The sequence below is a fragment of the Cupressus sempervirens genome, chromosome 1 (assembly GCF_028749045.1).
Source record: "Cupressus sempervirens isolate cs-2001-9-10 chromosome 1, ASM2874904v1, whole genome shotgun sequence".
Classification (NCBI taxonomy): domain Eukaryota; kingdom Viridiplantae; phylum Streptophyta; class Pinopsida; order Cupressales; family Cupressaceae; genus Cupressus; species Cupressus sempervirens.
In genome coordinates, this window is record NC_143118.1 from 175,109,484 (window position 1) to 175,134,314 (window position 24,831).

At 34.4% G+C, this 24,831-nt stretch overlaps 2 pseudogenes; both read left to right on the plus strand.

Moving 5' to 3' along the window:
- The first annotated feature begins 165 nt into the window (after positions 1-165).
- The window catches only part of LOC149576710 (polygalacturonase At1g48100-like), a 175,479-nt pseudogene continuing 150,813 nt past the window's right edge, over positions 166-24,831 (plus strand).
- LOC149576711 (putative LRR receptor-like serine/threonine-protein kinase At1g67720) lies at positions 9,050-20,938 on the plus strand (annotated as a pseudogene).

Below are 24,831 nucleotides of genomic sequence, written 5' to 3' on the forward strand. Positions count from 1 at the left end.
TTGCTTAATTCATTTATTTAATCTTTTATATGATTTGGTTAACGAATTGATTTTGATCCTAGTTCTACAAGATTAAGGTGGGTGTATCTATTCATTCACCTAAGCGATTGGTTGAAGGCATTTTATAGAAATGATTATGTTATAATTTTGGGTTGATCTTTTAAGATGGCAAAGGGTTCTTCAGGAGAATTGAATTGTGTACTTCACAATTTATGGTTTATCTTTTGAATCTAGAATTTATATTGAGAACATTTTGAATTCTTTATAAATTGATTGTTTGTTGAAATTGAGTTCTTATTTATGTTTCCTATTTGTTATAATTCAAAAACTAACTTTAAAGGTTGATAAGCCAACACCTTCTTAAACTGACCCATATAGACAAACTTTTCTTGAACTTATGTACAACTTATGTGAGACGAGATATAAAGAGTTCCTATCAGCTATGCATTTTTTGCACTTTTCACTACTTTAGCATTTCACAATTAATCTTATTGAATTTCACCCAAACTTAATCAGACCAATAAGATAGAGATAATAATGCTAATCAAATCTAATGATCAAACTGTAAAATAATATAAATTATCTTCACACCCGTATATCAAAAGGAACTTTACCTTGAACTTGATTAGTCCAAAATGATCACATCCATAACCTCAAATTCATAGAGCTTACTAATATCTATTAATAATAAAAAGTCTTAATTTTCACAAAATAACTTGTAGGAAAGTGGTGCAAAAATAGTCTACTATATGATATGTGAATTATGATGCCCTAATGCTATTTAAATTTTACACTGTATATATATGTGGTTGGATGGTTTTCACGCTCGTTTTGATGAAATGACACTACTGTTTTAAATTAAAATAGTTTCAAGGCCCAAAATTGAGTTAGTTTATGTAATTAAGTTGTATTTAATGAGTTGTTTAGGCATTTTGGAGATATTTAAAGGACTTTTTAGGGATATATTATTGTGAAATGATGTAGAAATCATGTAAGTATCCCCACTTTGGAATCTATTATTTATATTCATCATAGTATTCATGCTCTTAGTTTCACATTTTGTGATAAAGATTATATGTATTACTTCTACTTGTTGCTCCTTTATTTTTTATTTCTCACCTTTTGGGTATTCACTCTTGAATGACATTTTCTGTTCTTATGTGCTTAAAGCTTCCATTGAGACAATTCTATAGTGAATATTTCCTTTTGAATGAAGCCTTCAATAAATTGTATCTCTACAAATTAGCTCTAGCAACTTTTTAAAAATTAGTACACTTGTTATATGTAATAATTTCACCCAAGTTTGATTTTTTTATCATATACTTTTTCTCCTGCAAATCAAGATAGTCTAGCAATGATAGAATAATCATTAAAACCTATCCTTTCTAGCCACTTTTCAATCTAAATGGATCTTTTAGAATTGTGTATGTGTTATTTGGATAAAATGGGTATCTATTTACAAATTAGGTCCCTGTTTTTAAAAGAAATAAAAATAGGCATACATTTTGTTCTCAATGGGCCAACTTGAAATATATACCTCTTTTTTGAATTTTAAATAATAGGTACCTATTTTCTTAAGACATGGTGGGACCATTCTTTTTCCTTGAATCTTAGTTTAAGATACGCTTGGGCTAACCAAGCCTATGTCTTGAGCTAAAAAATTTGGCTAAGGCACTAGAATGCCATATTTCAACATTACCATTATTTTTGAAGAATTTTTAAATCAATTCTTTGTTACAAGGTAGAGTTGTTGTTGCACCAAAAGATCAACCTATTAATGCCCGATACAACCACTAGACTTATAGAACACAAGAGGTGGTTAAACCATGTCACGAATCCTTAAGGGAAAGGCTAGCAGTTAGTCCAAGAAATACCCCCACAGTGTTACCCAAGTAGATTTGAACATGTGACCAAGCTCTAATACCACTTGTTATAAGCTAGAGTTGTCATTGCACCAAAAGATTGACTTATTAATGTTTGATACAACCACTAGACTTATAGAACACAAGAGGTGGGTAAACCATGTCATGAATTCCAAAGGGAAAGGCTGGTGGTTAGTCCAACACTCTTTTTACAAACTAAAATTGTCTTGATTACATAAATGTGAATTTCATTTTGATATGATTATTTTTTAGTACTATTCATTATTTATTAATTAAAAGTAGTACCTAAACTTAAAATAGTGAGGTATGCTAAATCTTTGTAGGAACACTTTTTAAAGATTTTTTAGAAAATAAATTATATGGAATCAATCTAAGATAATTCTCTTAAGGAAATTAAAAGAAAGATGTAAAATTTTGGTTGATTTATGGTGGTCATACACCAGATGTTTTAAAAGTCATTTTTCTGATAGATTTGACTCTTTTCCATGCCCATGAATTGTTCAAAGTCATCTCCAAAGGAGAATTCCTTGTTGTGGGTTGGATAGGAGTGGTATTAAGTGTTGAATCAAATTAGTTTGGGTAAATTTAAACTCTAAGATTGAAGTCAACCCAGGTGATGGGTGGTGGGGGTTGTTCTAGTACTAAAACTTATCCATTCTACCTTTGGTGTCTTTCTTGATCCTATAAGGTGTCTCCTCATCCTAAGTTTGGCATCTCTCATAGTATCATATACAACTCTGACCAACCTGGCCTACTTTGCATCAAAGAGATTTTAAAGAAGCATTACCCTCATGCCTTTTAGTACATTACTTTTTTAAAGTACAAAAAATAATATTAACCACTCCAAGATTATTTTTTATAGTAATTGAAAAATTTCAATATAACTTATTGGTGATAAAAAAAATTTTGATAGGTAGTCAAACGAAGCCTAGGTTATTTATTATTCATTGATTATTATTGTTAAGATTAATTATTATTATCATTATTATATGTTATTGTCGAGTAGATTCAAACCCAAGACCTCCGATGAGAAACTCATAATTTACCATTGTGTTGTAGGCTATTGCCTTTATTGATGATAAATTTTATACTAAAAGAAAAACAAAATAGATATGTGGATTGTGTTTATCGTTGGTTGTCTTGTTTATAATAAGAGCACTATGACTATTGAAGACTATTAAATTATATCAAATTATATCTCAATATATATTTTATTAGAATTTTCAAAAAAATATAATATATTTTAATATTTTCAATAATATATAATCTTTTAGTCATGTATATCAAACAAAAGAAATGCTATGGATTGTAAAATCAAAATAATAATTTTAACATAAATTTGTACAATTTTTTAAACTAAGAATTTCAAATTATTTTATTTTTACCAAATTAGTATTATGTACTTTAATGGATATATTTATATTTAAATTTAAATTACTTAATAATTTTTATAAAATAACATGTTTGAACTTATATAATTTTTCACTTTTTATTTCATTATAAAAAATTTAAGACAATTTTTAGAAATAGTGTGATGTGTAAGGGTGACTCTCCTAGACTAAAAAGAACTCTTAGAAACATGTTGTTGTTAGTTTTATAAGCTTTAGAAAATTGTAATTACTTTCATATATCTTTATCTTTACTATCATTTATAATTGTTGCATGATATAGGATTTATAAATGGGAAGTGTTCCTATAAAATTCTTTGTAATGGAAATCAAAGAAAAGTATAATACGATAGTATGAAGGGCCCAACTTATATGTATAGTATTTTTCATGCATTTCAGTGGTTTATAATAGACGTGAGACTATTTAACTACCGGTGCATATAAATTGCCCCGTAGCCAAAAACCAGTATGAAAAGATATAGAACTATTGGTGCTTTTTAATGGAATGTCGAAGATGGTGGGCATCGTATCTACCATCTGGCATGTAAAAGATCCAACGTAAGGCAATTGGGTAGTGTCTACCCAACTGACCAAATAGACAATAATTTATAATTTAATATTGAAGTAAAATTACAAAGCAACCGTTTTAGAATTTTAACATTATTAATAAATTACAATCCCATCGGCTGGATAGCCATTTCGAGGCAATTGTGGGTAGCATGGGTTTACTTTGATGGATATGTTATTGAAAGGTATCCAACATCAAAGAACTCATGCCAACAACATAACCAATCCACAAGTTGCAACCTCAAGCTCTATGTAAAAACCACTCGGTGAAGACCAAACACATACAAGAACTCCCACTGCATGGGTAATGTCGACTATGAAATATCAAAAGCATACTAAGTCTTCTAATAATAGCACAAAGAAAGTGTAAGCATGTAGTACCAAGGACCATCCACAAAGATATGCAAATTGTATACCAAAAACACTACAAGAAACATCTCTTTCATCAAGTCTCCACAACTCTCCCATGTTCTCCACATCCAACAAAGAAAAGAGATGAAGGAACCACCTTGTCATCATAAAATAAAATGAAGTAAAAGTAATAAAAAATGACAACAAAAAAGTGACCATTATAGCTCCAAGAGATCTCAATAAACAATGTTATGTGAGCTAAAATATCCAAGAAGATAAACAAGACCAAAGAAAGAAATTAGAAATCATAAGCATGTAGCCTGTTGTTCTACAAACATTTCTAAATGTTAGTTGGACAAAGTAAGATCTCCTTCACAAACCCAAGAGAAAAGCCACAACATCCAAAGTTGTTCAACCTTAAGAGATCAAACATAACATGATATCATGAATGTATATGGATGCAAGCATCTCAAAGAAGATCAAACAACTCCATTTCCCATTTCAAGAAATCAGCCCACTACCATCTCTTATTGTCATCATAAATGAAAATACACCTCAAGGAGACAATATGTTACCTATTTCTAACAATGAATCCTCCAAAAGCCTCTCACTAAAGCTCAAGATCCATTCTTTCATTGCATCCATCCAATGAACTGAATTTATATCATTAGCTACTTTCTTAAAAAAAATTGGCTCTACCTAATTATAACATAAAGAAAATAAAAGTTCATAATCATTATATTTTCTTGGATTCTTTCTCTTTCTAGTAGATCTTCTTTGTTGTGTATGCTAGTCATTTATACCCTCTTTATTGGAAGTATAAAAACAAGGATCAGTCCCCTGTTCAATTTGCATATTATAGTGACCAAAATTTTGATTAAATGATGAATGAGAGAAGGGCATTGGAAATTAGAAGTTCCTTATGCAATGTGCAAGCTTGGTTGCATAGGTGATAAGTGGTCACTGCACCAATCCATGATGAAGGAAGTTTGGTTATGTAGAGCCATCATTTGGGAATTGAATGCACAAAGAGGAAGGAATAGATATAGCATCAGGTAGTCTATCTGGCATATGTGCCCTACCAGATGTAGTATCACATGATTGGAGAGTGTATATTGAATTTTGTGTGCCCAACATTGTGGCTTGAATGGTGGAGTGAGATGTGATTCTAGGGGCATGTGAGAATGGTAGCATTGAAGGCACAACTTTGGGTGTTGGAGTCAAGTCACCATTGGACACGGTCTCACTAATGAATGGAGGGAAAGGCAACATATTAAACAAGGGAAATTATCCCTTGTGAATAGTGTTAAGTAGTGGTGAGGGGAAATTTTTTTATAGAACTACCAAGTATGGGTAGTGTATGTTGGGTTGTAGGGGTTGGGAAACATAACACATTGGGAGTGAAACTAACTAATTTTCCATGGTTCAAATCAAGCTTGTTGAAGTAGAACATGAGCCAATTTTAAATAATCATATTCAAAATAAGTACTTGAAGTAATGACCAAGTTTTACAAACCTAAGAATGAATTCACATTAAAAATAACATCTCAACTACGAACCACCTTATGAGAAATTGGATCCCACAATCAAAAACCAAACCGATCTTTACCATACCCTAGAAGTACACATTTTTGGATTAAAATCCAATTTTGTTTGCTGCTCTTTAGGAACATGAACATAAGCATCACAACCAAACATTTGTAAATAAGAGAAAGAAATTCTTTTACAAGTCCACCTTTCTTCTGGAATATCAAAATCCAGATGTGATGAAGGATATTGATTTATTAAATAACCGATAGTATTACATGTCTCTATGAAAAATTCATTCCCCAAACTAGCATTTCATAACATACATTGAGCCCTTTCCAAGATAGTTTGATTCAACCTCTTTGCTACACCATTTTCTTGAGGTGCAAGGGATTATTAAATCCTTTAAATACCATGATTTGCACAAAAAATATCAAACTCTTAAGAGAAAAACTCACCACCATTGTCCATTAGTAGACATTGATTTTCATCCATAGGCTTAAAAAAATTTAATTTTGAAAACACTTCTAAATATATAATTCAACATATAAACCCAAAATTTCCTAGTGCAATCATCAAAAAGAGTTACAAAGTAATTAGCACCTCCGATTGAAGTAACCTCTATAGGACAAAAAACATTAGAATGCACAAGTTCTATAGAAAAGATTTCTTCTCATGACCCATCCTTATGAATCTGGTGCAATATTTCTTTCCATAAAGACAATGCTCACATAAATCCAAATCAAGTGATTTTAGACCCGGAAGCTGCTCTCTTTGAATCATGACTTTAAGACCCTTCTTAATCATATGACCAAGCCTATTATGAAAAATTTTAGTGTTGGTATCTATAATTTCTATGGCTGCTCCCACTTCACTATTACAATCTAAAGTATAAAGACTACCTAGTTTCTTTCCTTTAGCCAAAACTAACTAACCTTTAGACACTTGTCATTAATCAAGATCAAAATTAACATTATAGCCTTGTGTATACAACTACCTAACTAAAGTAAAATTACGCTTGAGTGTAGGAATGTCTCTAACATCTTTTAAAAGCTATTGACTACCATTTTTCCGCAACAATAAAATATCCCCTTTACCAATAATATTACACTCTTTTTTATCCCCAAGGAAAATTTTATCGAACAAACCTTCATGGTAATTTATGAATGCACTTCAACATGGAGTAGCATGGAAAGATGCACCGAAATCGAGAACCCATGAACTTGCATTTGTGTCACTGACTGCAAGTATGAAAACTCCATCATCTTTAACAACTGTGTTATTGGCACCATCCTGGATTACTTTGTTTTGAGCCTTCCTACAATTCCAACATTGCTTCTTTGTGTGGCCTAGTTTACCAAAAAACCAGCTAGTGCCATTTCTTCCTCTAGACTTGGAGTGATGATTTGATCTATCTATTCCATTATTATTATTATGTCTACCACTTTAAAAACTTCTTCATCTATTTCTTGTGCTCATAACTATTAGAGCATCGATGAAAGAGGATTCTTGGTGCTTCATTTATATTCCTTCACTAAGTAATGTGGTTGTGACTTTATCAAATTTCAACTTGCTCTTGGCTACTATTGAAGTACTCATAGTCATTACTACACATTTCTAATTTTTTAGAAGGGAACATAATTAAAAAAAGTCTTTTGTTTCATCATCTAATACTATACCAACTAGAATGAGTTGACTAGCTAATGTATTAAACTCATTCAGATGATTTGAAATTACTCCCCCTTCTTTTATTTTTAGATTATATAGCTTCTTCATTATAAAAACTTTATTCGATGTTGAAGGTATCTCATATGATAATGATAATTTCTCAACTAGCTATCTAGTTGTCTTCTAATCTGAAATGTTAAACAATATGTTACTTAAGAGAGCTAAGAAAATTGTTACCCTTTCCTTTAAATCCAAATTTTCTCATTCATCATTTGTCAATGTTCCTTGGCCCTTTGTCTTACCAAGAAATGCAAGTTATACATCTTGCTTGATGAGAAAAGGCTCTATCGATACTTTTCATAGTCCAAAGTTTTACCTAGAAAACCTTTTGATTTTCCACTTATCTACCTCATCAATGGTGCCTATAAATCTTTATTGATTTTTAGAAAATCAAAAAAGCTTAACCAACTCTGATACTAATTGTTGAGCTAAAGAAAATATAGAAAAGAATATAAAATCTAAAACTAATTTAGACAAAAAAATGCATAAGATTTAGCAAAGATGTATAGTGGTTCATCCAGCTAATCTAGATTATATACACTCTTCAAGTAGGGAAATATCTCTATTCAAATTATAATTCTTGGTACAATGAACAATACCATCAACTTTCTTTTCTATTCTATACCAATAACATTCAATGGAAGATGAAAGGGTTGAGAAGAGGAAGAGTCAGCAATGATTGGACTGCACAATCAGAGCCATTGCATATTCCCTTGTTAGAACCATTATAATCTTTAGGGTAAAATAATCTTATAATCTCAATCAAGTTTTATTCTTAAAGTAAAATAAAATATTATATTAATTTCATAAATATATCTAGGTGGATGGAAATGTTGTTGCCTTGGTTAATCTAAATGTGTGGGCCTCTAAACTATTGAATTGGATAAAATTTTGAAAGCTGAATGATATTACTATTCCTGGCAGGGGAACATTTGGAGGAAAAGGAGTAGGTTGCTGAATGATCTTAGAGCAAGAAGATGCATAAACTTCAAATGACCTATGATAAACCAATTATATTTATAAAGAGAAATATCCTCCCATCAAAATGAATAACATTTTTTATTATGTGCAAATTGGAAAAGCAGCGAAGGTGGAAGCACATTATCAAGCCCTAGGCCCATGGTGGGTTGTTAGAGAGAAATACTTTGCAAAAAACATATCCACTTTTCTTTTAGATTTTTTTAATAATCAATAATATTAAAAATATTTTGAGATGGATAAATAAATATAATCCTTTCTTTGTGAACATGAAAATATTAATATCCTATTTTGGAGTGGGTATGGTCTTTCCTTGGAAATGGCACTGGTGTTATTGACTTCTGCTCGACAGAACGTGAATCTCGGGTACGAAACAAAGCTTTCCAATAAGTCGTAAGTGGCACGCTAAATGTATTGATTTGATTCACGCGTTAATATCTACAAATCAAGTAAACTGACGTAAGTTAGCTACTCACCTAGTGGAATAGGTAAAAACGAAACTCCGACGTAAATTCATAAAACCACTATTCAAAGGAGTTGCCATTAATGCATATATTTAATTTGTAAACATCCGCTTTTCAACTATTCTTCGAGCCGATGGACAAGTTAATTTCCAATGGCCGAAGTCTGCTTATGCTCGCTACGAATGTCCTCGCGGTTCTTGTCTCAGTTTCAGCTCAGCCAGGTAAAAACAAAAGGGAGAAAGCTTGTTTTAACATCTCCTCATTCCTTCATTCCACTCATTAGTTCTCGTTTGTTGCAAAATAGCAGGATTCCTGAGCGTTAGTTGTGGCGGCGGAGATAATTACACTGATTCCGTGTCCAACATAAGTTGGGTTGCGGATGGTCATTTTATAGATGTTGGCGAGGTAGCGAATGTTAATAACTCAAGTATTCCATATCACTTGCAGTCTTTGCGTTACTTTCCAAAGCCTTCGAATAAATCATGCTATAGCCTCCCATTAAACATTAACGTCACGTACCTTATACGCCTCTGGTTTCTGTTTGGTAATTATAATGGAATACAAGAGCTTCCCAGCTTTAATTTTTCCTTGGAGACAGAAGGCATGCATCATCGAAAGATGGTACCTATATCATCCCGGCCAGAAACGCAAGAATTTACAAGAGAAAGGATCATCACGAGTTCTTCAAATGCCCTCTTATATGTTTGCTTCATTCGCACTTCAGATAGCAGCGACCCTTTCATTTCTGCAATTGAGTTGAGGAGTCTTTCAGGCGGCCTCTATGAGACTCAGCTTGAGCGGGGAATAATGTTGAATTCAGTATCAAGATATGATCTCGGTGCTCAGTACTCCGGTCTTATCAGGTATTTCTCTTCTTAGAAAAAAGGGAACTCATCGTCATATTCACCATCGTGTACTGAATAGTCTTTCAATAAAAGCATTATGTTCGTGTTGACGTTTCATATAGAAATGAAGAAAGACGAAATGATTGAATTGCCTTTGCAAGAAATGCACTTCACGATTGTTTAAATTGAAGCACATATTAACTATAAAATTGGTAGCTAACAAAAGTAAATAAGTTACCAAATTTAAGCTTTTACATTGTTGTCTATATTAAAGTTTGAGATGATTAAAGTAAAAATCTATAACAGTTGGACCTTCAAATTATCCATTCCTGACCAACACCGGTTCGATCGCTTGTGGTGTTCGGACAGCAACTTGTCCGTTGTAGACGAAGTTAATTATTTACGAAGGGAGCGTTCGAATAGAATGGTTATGATTAATAACAATAATAATATCACCAGTTTCCCTCCCGCTGTTGCAATGCAGACCGCTTTAGTGACCGAGATCGCTGTGAGTGGTTTGCGTTTGATATTTAAGCAACAGAATACAAGGACTCTATTTGTGCTATACTTTGCAGAAGTCGGCCACCTCAACGGGTCAGAGGCGAAGAACTTTAATGTTATGGTAAATGACGAGATAGTTCACTACATAGACTCCTCTCTGCAAAACCATTCAGTTGAGCTTCCATTCACATACAACCGTGGAGGAACCAGAGACCAAATTATTACCAGTCATAGTTGCTTGAAGAGAAAGAAACCATCATTTTTCTCTGAAATAGTTTCACGTGCATTCATCATGCTCGGCAGTCCTTAAAATGAACGATTTTGCATTACTGCTAATTGGGGTCCTGCTATAGAAATTGTAAAGCTTTCTTGCATTACTTTAATTGGTTTTCTATTATATATATTGTAAAGCCAAAGCCAAAGTGAAATTATTGAATTAGGTTGGTGCTATATATATTGTAAAGCTAAAGTGAAATTATTTAATTGGGTTTCTGCTAAATGGGTTGGTTCTATATATATTGTCAAGCTAAAGTGAAATTGGTTAAATGGGTTTTTGTCAAATGGGTTGGTGCTATATGTATTGTAAAGCCAAAGTGAGATTGTTTGTGAAATTGTTTAGTTAGATTTCTGTTAAATGGGTTGATGGTATAATATATTCTAAAGCTTGTTTGTACTACTGCTAATTGGATTTCTGCTATACATATATTGCATTACACTTATTGAATTTCCTACAATAGATATATATTGGATTTCCTATCCTAGAATAGATATATATTGTAAATGTAAATCTTTTTGTAGGGGAGTAAAACAAGGCAAAGTGAATTTGTTCAATAACAGTCTGCATTGGCAGACAAATAGTACATTAAAATGAAGAGCAAGTTGAAGTAATGTTGTAGATCCTGCACATGTTGAAGGACCACTGATGTTTTGTTTAATAGATTCTAATTGCATGGAATGATTAAGCCCATTGCGATGGAAGTGAGGATCCGACATGGGACAATGACAAAACATCATTAGTTTAACTGTAGTACGAAATTAAAATAGATAAAGTTTCGAGTGTGTAGTTGTGCTGCTCCAAAGTATATGCTTAAAAAAATGGCATCCCCTTCATCGTAGGAGAATTAAGTTCATGTTTAATTTCTTAAACTTGTTTAACTTGTACGTTTGTCTGGGTTACGACATGATCATCTTTGTTCGAATTAGGAAACTTGTTGGATAAAAAAACAAGAGATGAGAATGTTTAAAGTCAAGCAAACATCATTCATGGCCTGTGCACTTTTATATCTCTTGAAACCGTGGAGGAACCGGGAATGTCTAACCGTGGTCCTCTCCTTAACGCTCTTGAGTACTACCAGATAGTGGAGAGTGAGCCACAGACTGATGCAAGCGACGGTAAGATTTTCACATCTTCAATTTTGTGATTCGGTTTTTTATCGCTGCTTTCTCTAACGGAGTTGTCAACGTTGCAGTTGCTGCACTTTTATCAATTAAAAGGGCTTTCGGTATCAAAGGGTGGATATCGGATCCTTGCTTTGGTGTTGAATGGACTGGAATCAGATGCAGTAAAGTGCTTCCAGATGTTAGAATACTAGATCTGTAAGTTTGCGTAACAAAGTTTATACATTTATCCTTATGATGCATCGTTTTTGAGTAGCTTAAAATTAAACAGAGATTATGTAATCGATTGTGTTGAGTTAATTTTCCAATTAGCGGTTTGTCGGAAAGGAATCTGTCTGGAACTGTGCCAGAACGGATTAGCCAACTGACCGAATTGAGAAGCATGTGAGAGTCCCAGTTCAACTGTATTTAGCTCTATGTCTCGTTAAAATTTCGTTTCAGTTCAATTTCATAATGATTTTACTAACTCTCGTGCTAAATAGCTACCTTCAGAACAACAATTTATCAGGAACACTGCCAGACTTGTGCAGCTTAACCAAATTGGAGACAATGTACGTTGAGTTTGGTCATACATTATATTAGTAGTCACAGCGTACTCGATCTCCTGTATGCAATTTATAATTCGGCTTCTGTCTAATAACATGTTCATTGCAATTTTCAGACGCCTTGAAAACAACTACTTGACAGGAATCATCCCAGACTGCCTGTCACATTTGAGTAACTTAAAACAGCTGTACGTTCCATTTCTTTCAATGCTAGTTTTAAAGATGGCAATTTTATTTATTTTATCTGAACGGTATACTATTTTCTACGCTTTCCAGAAATTTAAGTAACAATAACTCCAGCGGAGATGTTCCGCAAGGGCTTTTGAAGAAGCCTTCATTGATTCTCAGGTAACTCTTAACATGAAACAATAGAAAAAAATTAGAACATTATTTGTCTCATATACGGCCGGTAAACTTTAAGGAAACTCGCTAATTTTAAGAACATTATTGGTCTCGTATAATGGCTTGCAGTTATACGGGGAATCCACATCTGTGTAAGGGTAAGGATAAGTGCCAATCTAAGAGTAATAAGATCGGGACTGTTGTCAAACCAGCCATTGGAGTTGTTGTCCTGGCTTTTGTAGCAATCATATTGTTCATTATACTTCATAGAAGACATAACTCAAAGAAAAGAAACAAAATTGAGAACATGAACGCCAACCAAGGTGAGGAGTTCTCTCTAGCTCTATATAACCAACCACAAACGTATTTATTTAATAAATTTACGCGTATTTATTTATTTATTAGAAAGTATTTATTTATAATCAACCACAAACGTATTTATTTATTTAATAGAAGTGCAGCTGTAATTGTACCCAATCCTGTGAAGTTGTTGGAAAATTTAATACGGTGGTTGTCTTGCCCCTAGAGTCAAATGCCCACCTACCACCTGACGACCAATAGAATAGATAGAAAAACATGAATATGGTAGGTCAGATTTTCAAATTTGGAAATGAGAGGGAAAAATATTTTAGGTCAGAAGACAAAAGGAATGTTATTTTATTCATTCTGTATAATTTGCAGATCAAGCAGATCAGAGAGAAGTTGCAGAGCTGAGGAGAGAAGGAAGAAGGAAAGAAGTTTGTGCCTGTAGTTGCACGTGTTTCCTTCGTTCACTCTGTAAGTCTGTTGTTGTTTGGATTTTTCCTGTTGAAGCAGTGATTGCTCTAGGTACCATTGTATGCAACCATTAGAGCTGCAAGTTCAAAAGTTTATTGAAGTTTGAAGTATTATCAGTTTAGGGTTATTTTAGGGTTTTCTGGTTGAAGCCGAATGCTCCCAAATTTTGTAATAGTTTAAATCTCAGTTGAATAGAAAAGAAAGTAGGCATACTTGAATCTATTGTTCTTCCTTTTTTATTCATTGTATTTAAGAATTTTTTTTGAAAGCTTAAAGCTCGGCTCTCTAGTTTTAATGGTGAAAGCATTCATGTTCAAATCTCTTAAGTTATAATTTTTCAATTGGAGCCAAGCTCACTCGGCATCTATTGTTGCCGAGCATTTCTTTTGGAGCCGAGCATACTCGGCATTGATTGCTACCGAGCTCTTCTTTGTGCTGAGTTCACTCGGCACCGCACCTATTGCCTATCACTCGGAACCATCAAGTGCCGAGCAAGTGCCAAGTAAATCTGGCACTCGGCACCTTCTTGTGCCGAGCACTTTTCTTCAAGTGCCGAGCAACCTACCACTCGGCACCATCAAGTGCCGAGTAAAACTAGCACTCGACACCTTCATGTGCCGAGCAACTTTTAAGTGCCGAGCAATTTTTTTAGGGTTAGGGTTGTGAGTTTAAGTTTTTTGATTTTTTTATATATAATTTCTCACATGGTATCAGAGCTTTGAGGCCCCATATCCACAGTGAGTTAGGGCATTTATTTTCTTGGGATATTTATCATGGTAGGAGATGCAGAAAAGATCTGGCAGCAGCCACCGTCATTTAATGGACAAAATTGTGATACATTTGCAAAGAAGATGAAAACCATTATGGTTGCAAATGATTTGTGAGAGTTTGTGATCAATGGATTCAATGATGTGACTGATCCAACTCAGTATGCTGCCCTCACAAATGTACAGAAGACTCATTTGAAAGAGTCAAGGAGGAAAGATGCAAAGGCATTAAGTCTTATTGAAGCAGCAATGACAGAGACAATTTTTCCAAAGATTGCAGTAGCAAATTATGCAAAGGAAGCTTGGGATATCCTTGAGACAAACTTCAAAAGAACTGATAAAGTTCACACTATAAAGCTACAGAATACAAGTAGGGAATTTGAGAACCTTTAGATAAAGGAAAATGAATCAGCTGCAGACTTCAGTTCAAGAACCTCCAATGTAATTAATCAATTGAAGTCAAATGGAGAAGACTATCAAGAGCAGAGGATAGTGAAAAAGATATTGAGGAGTTTACCTCATAAATATGACCATTTGGTCATGACAATAGAAGAGTCAAAAGATCTTATTGTTTTGACAATGGATGAGTTGATGGGTTCTCTTCAAATGCATGAGCATAGGATCAATAGATCTACATCTTCTACTTCCCAAGAGCAAGCATTCAAGGCTCAGAGAAATCCAAGAGGAAGGGGGAGAGGAAGAAATGGCTCAAGCAGAAACTCCAGAGGCAGAGGCCGAGGTAATGGAGGACAAAGAAATGCTGCAGAAAAAAGCTCAAGAAGAGCAGATGGAGCAAGTAGCTTACAAAATACTTCAAGAGGAGGTAAGAAAAACTATAACTCAAATAAGAGTAATGTAGAATGCTACTACTGTCATAAATATGGGCATTATGCAAGTGAATGCTAGAAGAAGCAAAATGATCAGTCAGGACAAGCAAATGTGGCTGATGTGAATATGAGAAGTGAGAACACTGCCTTCATAATGTGTAATGTTGGTGAAGAAGGAAGCCCTGAGGTTTGGTACCTCGACAGTGGATGTAGCAACCACATGAGTAGTAATGAAACCTTGTTTTCATTCATTGACAAGAGTTTCAAATCAGAAATTAAGATTGGTAACAATGGAACCCTACCAGTTGTGGGCAAAGGATCTATTATGGTCCGCACCAAGAAAAGTAAGAAAAGGGAAATACAAAATGTGTATTTCACCCCTGTTATGAAGCACAATTTGATGAGCATTGTTCAGCTCATTCAGAATGGATACAAAGTGCTGATGGAGAATGACAAGTGTGTCATTCATGAAAAGGATGGGAGCAAGAACTTACTTGCAGTAGTTCATATGAAAAAGAACAGAATGTTTACCTTAAAGATTGAGATATGTTTCTCATCTCAAGTTTGTGCTGCACCTCACACACAATTAGCTCTAAGGAGTGTGATTAAAGACCCTTCACGGTTGTGGCATCTCAGGTATGGTCATCTTGGCTATGCTGGTTTAAATTTATTGTCAAATAAAATAATGGTAGAAGGTTTGCCACGAATAGGAAATTCATGTGACAAGTGTGAGGCTTGTATTTTGGGTAAGCAACATAGGCTTCTCTTTAATTCTGGAAATTTTAGGAGGGCTAGATATCCATTAGAATTAGTGCATACTGACCTAGTCGGTCCTATGCAAGTTACTTCCATTGGGGGGAGTACTTATTTCATGACATTTATTGATGATTTCAGTTGTAGGACATGGGTGTATTTCTTAAAGAATAAATCTGAAGCATTTGATAAACTTATAGAATTTAAAGCCCAGGCTAAAGGAGAATGTGGACATTATATCAAGGTCCTTAGTTCAGATAGAGGAGGGGAGTATACCTCCAATTCTTTTGTAAATTTTTGCAGGAAATATGACATTAAGAAAGAGCTCACAGTCAGCTATACACCACAATAGAATGAAGTGGATGAAAGAAAGAATAGGACCATTGTTGAAATGGAAAGGAGCATGATGAAAGAGAAAGGTCTCCCAACTAAATTTTGGAGAGAGGTTGTGGCAACAATAGTTTACCTAATTAATGGGTGTCCTACAAAGGCAGTCCATGACAGAATTCCAATGGAAGCTTGGTCATGAAGAAGATGGACAGTTGAACACTTAAGAGTGTTTGGATGTGTTGCATATGCACATGTGCCTAAAGAGCAAAGGCAAAAATTTGATGACAAAGGTGTGAAATGCATTTTCATAGGGTACAACCCAGAATCAAAGGCATATAGATTGTATGACCCATTGAACAACAAGATGACTCTTTCAAGAGATGTGGAATTTCTTGAAAATTAGTCTTGGTATGGTTCAATTGATGAGTCACCAAGAACTTCTAGTAAAATGCGAATTATGAGTGAAGAGGATGCTGATAAACAACAAGAAGAAGGAGCAAATAGAAGAAAAGGCAAGTAGATTCAGACATTGCTGAGCTCCTTTAGGCATGATCGAGTGTTAGTGCCGAGTACCAGCAAAGACCGAGCTAGTCAGCAATGCAATAGTAATGAAGATTCTAATCCCATACTCTCCTCCCTGTTACCAAGAAAGACTAAGAGTTTTAGGGAGATATACCAAGATGAAATGTATGAAGATTATGATGAGAGTGTTAATTTTGCATTATTTTCTCATAGTGATCCAATATATTTTGAAAAAGCTATTAAGGAGAAGAAATGGTGTAAGGCCATGGAAGAGGAAATAGATGCTATAGAAAGAAATGAGACATGAAAGCTAACTGAATTGCCTCCCAAGAAGCATGTGATTGGAGTGAAATGGGTCTATGCCGAAGGCAAGATTGATAGGAATAAGGCAAGGCTGGTAGTCAAGGGCTACAAATAGCAGTATGGAAGAGATTATGATGAGACCTATGCCCTTGTTGCAAGAATGGAAACTGTGCATGTTGTCATAGCAATTGTAGCTCAGCATAAGTGGAAGATACTTCAAATCGATGTGAAGTCCACCTTCCTAAATCATGTATTGAAAGAAGAAGTATACGTGGAGCAGCCACCTAGTTATGAAGTTGTGGGTGAAGAGAACAAAGTATATAGATTGAAGGGAGCTCTTTATGGGCTCAAGCAAGTTCCACAGGCATGGTACAGGAGGATTGACTTATATTTGATGAGCAATGGCTTTAGCAAAAGCAATGATGAGCCCACTCTTTACATGAAGGCAACAGATAGTAATGTATTGATTTTTTTCTTGTATGTAGATGACTTGATTTTTACTAGAAATGACAAGGCTCTAATTGGTGAGTTCAAAGAGGCCATGAAAAGTGATTTTGAAATGACAGAATTAGGTCTCTTGAAATACTTTCTAGGCATAGAAGTAAAAAAAAATGCATGATGGCATCTTCATCTCTCAAGAAAAGTATGCAGGGCAGATCTTGGAGAGATTTAAAATGCAGAACAGTAAGGCATCCCCCACACCAATAGCAATAGGTCTGAAGGTGAGCAAGGAAGACTCTAGCAAGAGAGTGGATCCAACACTATACAAGAGTATGGTTGGAAGCCTAATTTATTTGACTGCAACTCAGCCAAACCTAATGCATGGAGTAAGTCTGATTTTCAGATTTATGGAAACACAAAGGATTCCCATTGGTAAGCGGGAAAGAGGATCCTAAGGTATGTGAAAGGTACCAAGGGATTTGAGATTTTGTATACTGCAAATGATGAATTCAAATTGGTTGGTTACACAGATAGTGATTGGGCTAGAAATTTAGATGATAGGAAGAGCACTTTCGGATACATGTTTCATATGGGATTGGGTGCAATTTCATGGGCATCCAAGAAGCAATCTATTGTTGCTCAATCTACAACAGAGGCTAAATACATAGCAGTAAATGCAATAGCATGTCAAGCAATTTGGCTAAGGAGGATCTTGATAGATTTGAATGAAAGGCAAGAGGATGGAACCACAATTTATTGTGACAACATCTCATCAATTGCATTGTCTAAGAATCTAGTCTTTCATGAGAGAAACAAGCATATAGAGATCAGATATCACTTCATCAGAGAGTTGGTGGAGAATGGGGATATCAAGATAGAATTTTGCAGGTCTGAGCAGCAGCTAGCAGACATCTTTACCAAGCCATTAGGCAATGGAACTTTTGTGTACCTAAGAGAGTGTCTTGGTGTAGTTGATTTGGATCAGCTGTGATCCTTGTTTGTTTGGCTTGGGACAAAGGGAGAGTGTTGAAAAATTTAATACAGTGGTTGTCTTGCCCCTAGAGCCAAACACCCACCTACCACCTGACGACCAATAGAACAGATAGAAAAACATGAATACAGTAGGTGAGATTTTTGAATTTGGAAATGAGAGGGAAAAATGTTTTAGGTCAGAAGACAAAAGGAATGTTATTTCATTCATTCTGTAGAATTTGCAGATCAAGCAGATCAGAGAAGGAAGAAGGAAAGAAGTTTGTGCCTGCAGTTGCAAGTGTTTCCCTCATTCACTCTGCTAGTCTGTTGTTGTTTGGATTTTTCCTGTTGAAGTAGTGATTGCTCCAGGCACTATTGTATGCAGCCATTAGAGTTGCAAGTTCAAAAGTTTATTGAAGTTTGAAGTATTATCAGTTTAGGGTTATTTTAGGATTTTCTGGTTGAAGCCGAATGCTCCCAGATTTTGTAATAGTTTAAATCTTAGTTGAATAAAAAAGAAAGTAGGCATAATTGAATCTATTGTTCTTCCTCTTCTATTCATTGTATTTGAATTTTTTTTTTGAAAGCTTAAAGCTCGGCTCTCTGGTTTTAATGGTGAAAGCATTCACGTTGAAATCTCTTAAGTTATAATTTCTCAGTTGGAGCCGAGCTCACTCGGCATTTATTGTTTCCAAGCATTTCTTTTGGAGTCAAGCATATTCAGCATCTATTGCTACCGAGCTCCTCTTTGTGCCCAGTTCACTCGGCACCTGTTGCTTGTCACTCGGCACCATCAAGTGCCGAGCAAGTGCCGAGTAAATCTGGCACTTGGCACCTTCCTGTGCTGAACACTTTTCTTCAAGTGCCAAGAAACCTGCCACTCGGCACCATCAAGTGCCGAGTAAAATTGGCACTCAGCACCTTCATGTGCCGAGCAACGTTTAAGTGCTGAGCAAAGTTTTTAGGGTTAGGATTGTGAGTTTAAGTTTGTTTTTTTTAAATATAATTTCTCACAGAAGTCTCGTTCATTTAGTGTTGTTGAGATGATGGGAGCTACATAGAATTTGAGTCAAAAGATTGGCCAAGGGGGGTTCGGAAGTGTCTACTTGGGCAAATTACAGGATGGTAAAGATGTGGCTGTAAAGCTTCTCTCGTCCACATCAAAACAAGGAGCGTCTGAGTTCTTGAAAGAGGTAACGTAAAACAAATATGGTTATGTTTATGTGGCCTAAATATCACACATTAAATTTGATTTTAGATATTAATGTTGAATTGCTTTTTCTCTGTTTAGTAATGTATATTTGAAACTACTTGTTTGTCAACAGATCGATCTGCTGTCTCGATTGAATCACAGGAACTTGGTGTCCTTGCTTGGCTATTGCAGTGACTTCAAACAACTTATGCTTGTTTATGAGCACGTGCCCTGCGGATCACTTAATGACCACCTCTACGGTGAGTCCACAGACAGATCTAATGTTTCAGTAAAAAGAAAATGATACAAAAAGCAGCCTAATATGCCGCGCCTGTTTATATTTACCAATGGGAAAGGGAATCAACGTCAAGGGCTATTTTTCAAACAGAAATGTTTTCTTGTAAAATAATCTGTTAAGTTATTGTTAACCGTTTAATAATTCAGATTTTTGAAGCTGAACTATTAAAGATAAAATTAACTCCTCACCTGTTCTATCACACATTCACTCGTTTACACCTATATTCTGCAGGTTCCTTGTCCAACTCTTCCACACTGGATTGGAAGACTAGGCTTCGAATCGCTTTAGATGCAGCAGAAGGTAGTAAATGGGTCATTCAAATGCTCGCAATCAGTCCGATTTTAAATTAGCACTAAACCTGATTTCGAGCAAAATTGACATCAAATTTGGTAATAGTTTCATTGTTTACATTGTTAAAGGACTGGAATATCTGCATGTAAGCTGCACACCAAAAATCGTTCACAGAGACGTGAAGAGCTCAAACATCCTGCTGGACTCAAGACTGCGGGCAAAAGTAGCAGATTTTTGCCTTTCAAAAATGATTGCGGATGACAATGCATCTCACGTCACCAGAACCATTAAAGGATCGATTGGATACTTAGATCCCGAGTTAGTCTTATAATTCCCCGACACCTTCAAATTTCCAACTCTTATTATGCCTACTTTTGCAAATTCACCTACCAACTACATCGATGTTGCTCATAACCTTGAAATCTTTATGCTAACATTATTCCGAGTATATTTTTCTGTTCCTCTAAAAGTAGACAATCCATGGCTGAATGTGAAGGTATTTCCGTACGAGCCAGTTGACAGAGAAGAGTGACGTGTACAGCTTTGGAGTGGTTTTACTGGAGATCGTATGCGGCCGAAAGCCGGTAGACACGAAGCGACCCGAAGAAGAGATCAGCCTTATCAAATGGGTCAGATTTTATCTACTTTTTCTTCATTTATTTACTTTTTATAACTTATAGAATTTATCGAATGAAACGCTCAATCGTTTTCATCTTACAGGTTATGATGTATATGGAGATGAATGATGAATCTGGCCGTCAACTGACGGATATCCTAGATAAAAGGTTGCGTCTATCCGAAAGTGACTTCGAATCCTTCTATAATCTCCTGGCATTGTCAATAAAATGCATTGAGATCGAGGCATCCAAAAGACCAAGGATTGGTGAGATTGTAGCACAAATAAGAGACGCTCTGATTTCAGTCAAGTCGGATGAGACTACCGAATGACATGTGTGGTCTTCCAGCAATGGAGAATATAGTTGTAGCTTTACTCATGGTGGCAGGTGACAGTGGACTTGTATGGCGATGACGTGTTGTAAGCGCTCTTGGATAAATGCTAGTTCAATTGACAGTTGTTCAAAATGTTGATATTTTAAAGTAAATTTCAGTTGTCCATTTAGTCTGTATTATTTCGAAACGGGGTTTGTTGCATAGATGATAAGTTCTAGTAAAAAGAGACTTAATAAAGATTCTATTGAATTATGTTATAAGATTTCAAATAATCAAACTTTAGCAAATTAATTTTCATTATGTTGTTTTATATTTAATAAAATTTTGTTATTTTGATATTTTAAGTTTATTTTGAATAAATTTATAATATATTGTGTCACTCTTTTTTTATAACATTATTAGTCTATCTAAATAAGATAATGTGAAAGGATATATTTGTTTGTCATGAATCTAACATTTAATGACTCTTGGGTCATGCATTTAGGAGTGTAAACATGTGCACATATATAGGTATTGGGACATGTTGAAGAAATAATAAAGTGAAACTAAGACATGCAATTAAAATAATTAACATTATAGTGATTGTGTGTCCCAACTTATGTTATACTCAAATGTTGTTGTTAGTGTATTTACTTATACAATTACATTAGACTTTTTAATTGTACTCCCTCACCCATGCATATTTGTTTAATTATTTAGGAGTTCTATAGATATGTGCCTATTCTATTTCAACAAATCATCCTACTCTAATGAGAGGCTACTTGCCAGTGTTCATTCAGTATTGGTTTTGACACTTGATTTGACCCAATTATTCTTCCTTTATGCATATTTTATCTTAATCTTAATACATGGTTGATTTAGCTCTCATGTACAAATTTCTCCTTTTTAAAATTCTCTTTATATCTTGCAAAAATATACATGGTATTAAAGCAATTTGAGATAATTTGAATCCCAATTCATATAAAATTTCAAATCATAGAAGGTTGTGTTCATGGTAAATGCAGTTGGACATTGTGGGGGCTATTCCTAACATCTATGATAACAATTGACACTTAGCAATGCCTAAGCTAATTGGACATAGACCAATGATATTGAGCATCAAAATGGGCTTCTGACATTAGTTGTGATAAGCAATTTTGACTTTCATAAAGGGCTCTTTCATTTACTTCTTCTAAATAGAGCTTTGATGACATAAGAAACTATGCATGGGGATAGCTATGTCATTGAGGGTGCACCTTCAAACTACCAAAAGATGAGGGGAAGAAAAGGATAATTAATGGGCATTGTACATGTTCTCTATTTTCCACACTTCTCAAGTGAGAACTCTTCATTTCCACTTTCTACAAGGAGCAATATAAGTCTACCTACATGGATCCTACTGTGACCATACAACCTCTAACACATTTCAATTATCATGATTTTAAATGTCACTCTTGCTCTAAATTATAAATTCTTATATAGGGTAACAATGGGAATAAAAATCAAAGGTGTGGAAGCAACTTAAGAGTGGTGATGTTACAATTTATCACGAAAGGATGCATGGATTTGAACCTAAAGTAATGAATTTTTTTTTAGAGTGTGAATGGAGTAGGATGAAACTATCTATGGTGTTTCTTTTTGTCTCAACTCCTACTTCATATTGTAAATTATAGGATTGTCATGTGAGGGTTTATAGTTTTTCAAGGAAAGAAATGTCTTGGAGGAGGTTCTAGAGAAATTCTCTAAGGAATGAAGAAAGAAAAGTGCTTGTCAAGGTGCACAACTACTTCTTATACAAACAAATTAAGCCCATTCAAAGGTAGGTTTTGAGCTATATTAGGGCTTATTTTACTTTAGGTGGCAGACAAATAGGAGTTCAATATTTAAATTTTATCTTCCTTAACCATTTTTGACATTAAAACAAAATTTGTTTTGCATATTATATTATAAAATAGTTGAATGCGAGTGTGGCTAAAAATAAGCCGAAATCTACTCATCCCATACTCCATGAAGGGCTTATTCTCCTATTTATGGAATATTCCAAGGCCAAAATTCCTAAGACTATCCCAATAGTAAAAAGGGAGGGGAGTACTAGAAAAATGATGAAAAGTAAAAGAAAAAAAGTGTAGAAAGTGATGACTCTGAGATGGAGACAAGGGATAAGAAGAAAACCAAGTTGGTGGACTTCCAAGATGATAAGGACTTGATTGACCCTTAGGAAGATAATTTTGATGAGATGGAAACTAAGGAAGAGGTTGAAGAGATTCCTATTGGATAGAAGTAGAAAATTTCTCCTGCCACTACTAAGATTAGCAAGAATATTGGATCCCCATTTGTGAAGCAAGTTAAAAAGATCCTTGGGGTAAAGATAGAGAAGATTGATAATAGGATGGATGATCCCAACCCGGTTGGGTACTCTATCTCTAACTCTAAGGATGTCCATACTGTGAAAGACATGAAGAATTCTAAGGACAAGGTTATTGGTGCTAGTCTCAATCATATAGATATTCCCTCTAAAGTTAAGGAGAAGAATGATCTCATGCTTTGAACTTTGATAGATGGATGCAAAATGAAATCCTTTCCCTCATAATGAAGATGAAAACTCTAGAAAACAACTTGGAGGATAAAGTGAGAGCTAGGAAAAGAATAAAAAGCATCCACAATATTCCTATTGACTAGGTAAAGAATCTTGATGATAGAATCAATAATTTCTTAAAGGACAATGCCAAAAGGTTCCATCCCTCCAGTCAAAAGATTATGAAAGGTAAAGGAAAGACAAAGGAAAAGGGTATCCAACTGGATATTGATTTGTATACCAAAGAGAAAGACCGTATGAATGATGGTAATGGTCTAAGAAAGGAAAAAGCGGTAGGCTAAATAAGAAGACCACCACTAAAGATCAGAAGAATGCTAAAGACACTACCCATACATTAGAGATTCAGGTTACTAAAGTCCTCGGTAATTTGGATTAGGTATGGGTTTCCTATATATATTTTTCTTTGTTTCTTGTATGCTTTGGTTTAGGTCTTTCTGTTATTTGTTCCTTTTAAGTGTTAGATAGTAGTTTTTACACTAATATTTTCTTCTAGCATAGTAATTTATTAATTATATTTTGTAGCTAATACATAATGAGTTTTAGATCCTTGTAAAATTTATTTTTACCTTAATCCAAATATAGTGGCGATAGAAAAAAAATTCTAATGTATCTACAAACAAGAATTAATTTCTCAATAAGTGTAGCAAAGCAGTCAACATTTTAGGTTTAAATTTATCTTTTGAATTAGTATATCTATTAAGACCTTCTAAAAACTTTATGTTTAGGAAGATCTCAAAATATTATGTGCAACAATTGATGAACTTAGAAGTCATAAGTTGGTAAATGAACTCTCAGGTCTTAATTTCAAGTGTCTTAACCATAAAATATTTTAACAAATGTAGATGTTTGAGGTCAAAATTATAAGATTGTTGAACTAGCCAAATAGAGGATCAATTAATCCTTTTTAACATTCCAAGGTGTGGTATCGGATCTGATTAATAATTGAAAGTGCAAGGAGAAAGTAGAAAGGGTGGAATTACCATGAAGAATGAGGAGGGAAATGAACCTTCAGATCTAGTTTTGATAGTCACATTTATATGTCAGAATTAGGTAAAATTCAATATTTAGGCTTCATATGCTTATAACTACTTTATTAATAAATATTATTCCTAGAGGATAAGGTTTACCTAGATGACCTAGTCTAGGATGATGTTCCAAAATTCTAAACTAGTCTTTTTACCTCCAAATCTAATGAACATTTTAGAGGTCCTATGACTATGACTTATATTCTCGAATTCACATCTAAAAAAATGTATCTTGATCTATCACATAAAATATAAGGGGAAATTCTTATTAAAATGGGTTTTCCTTGGTC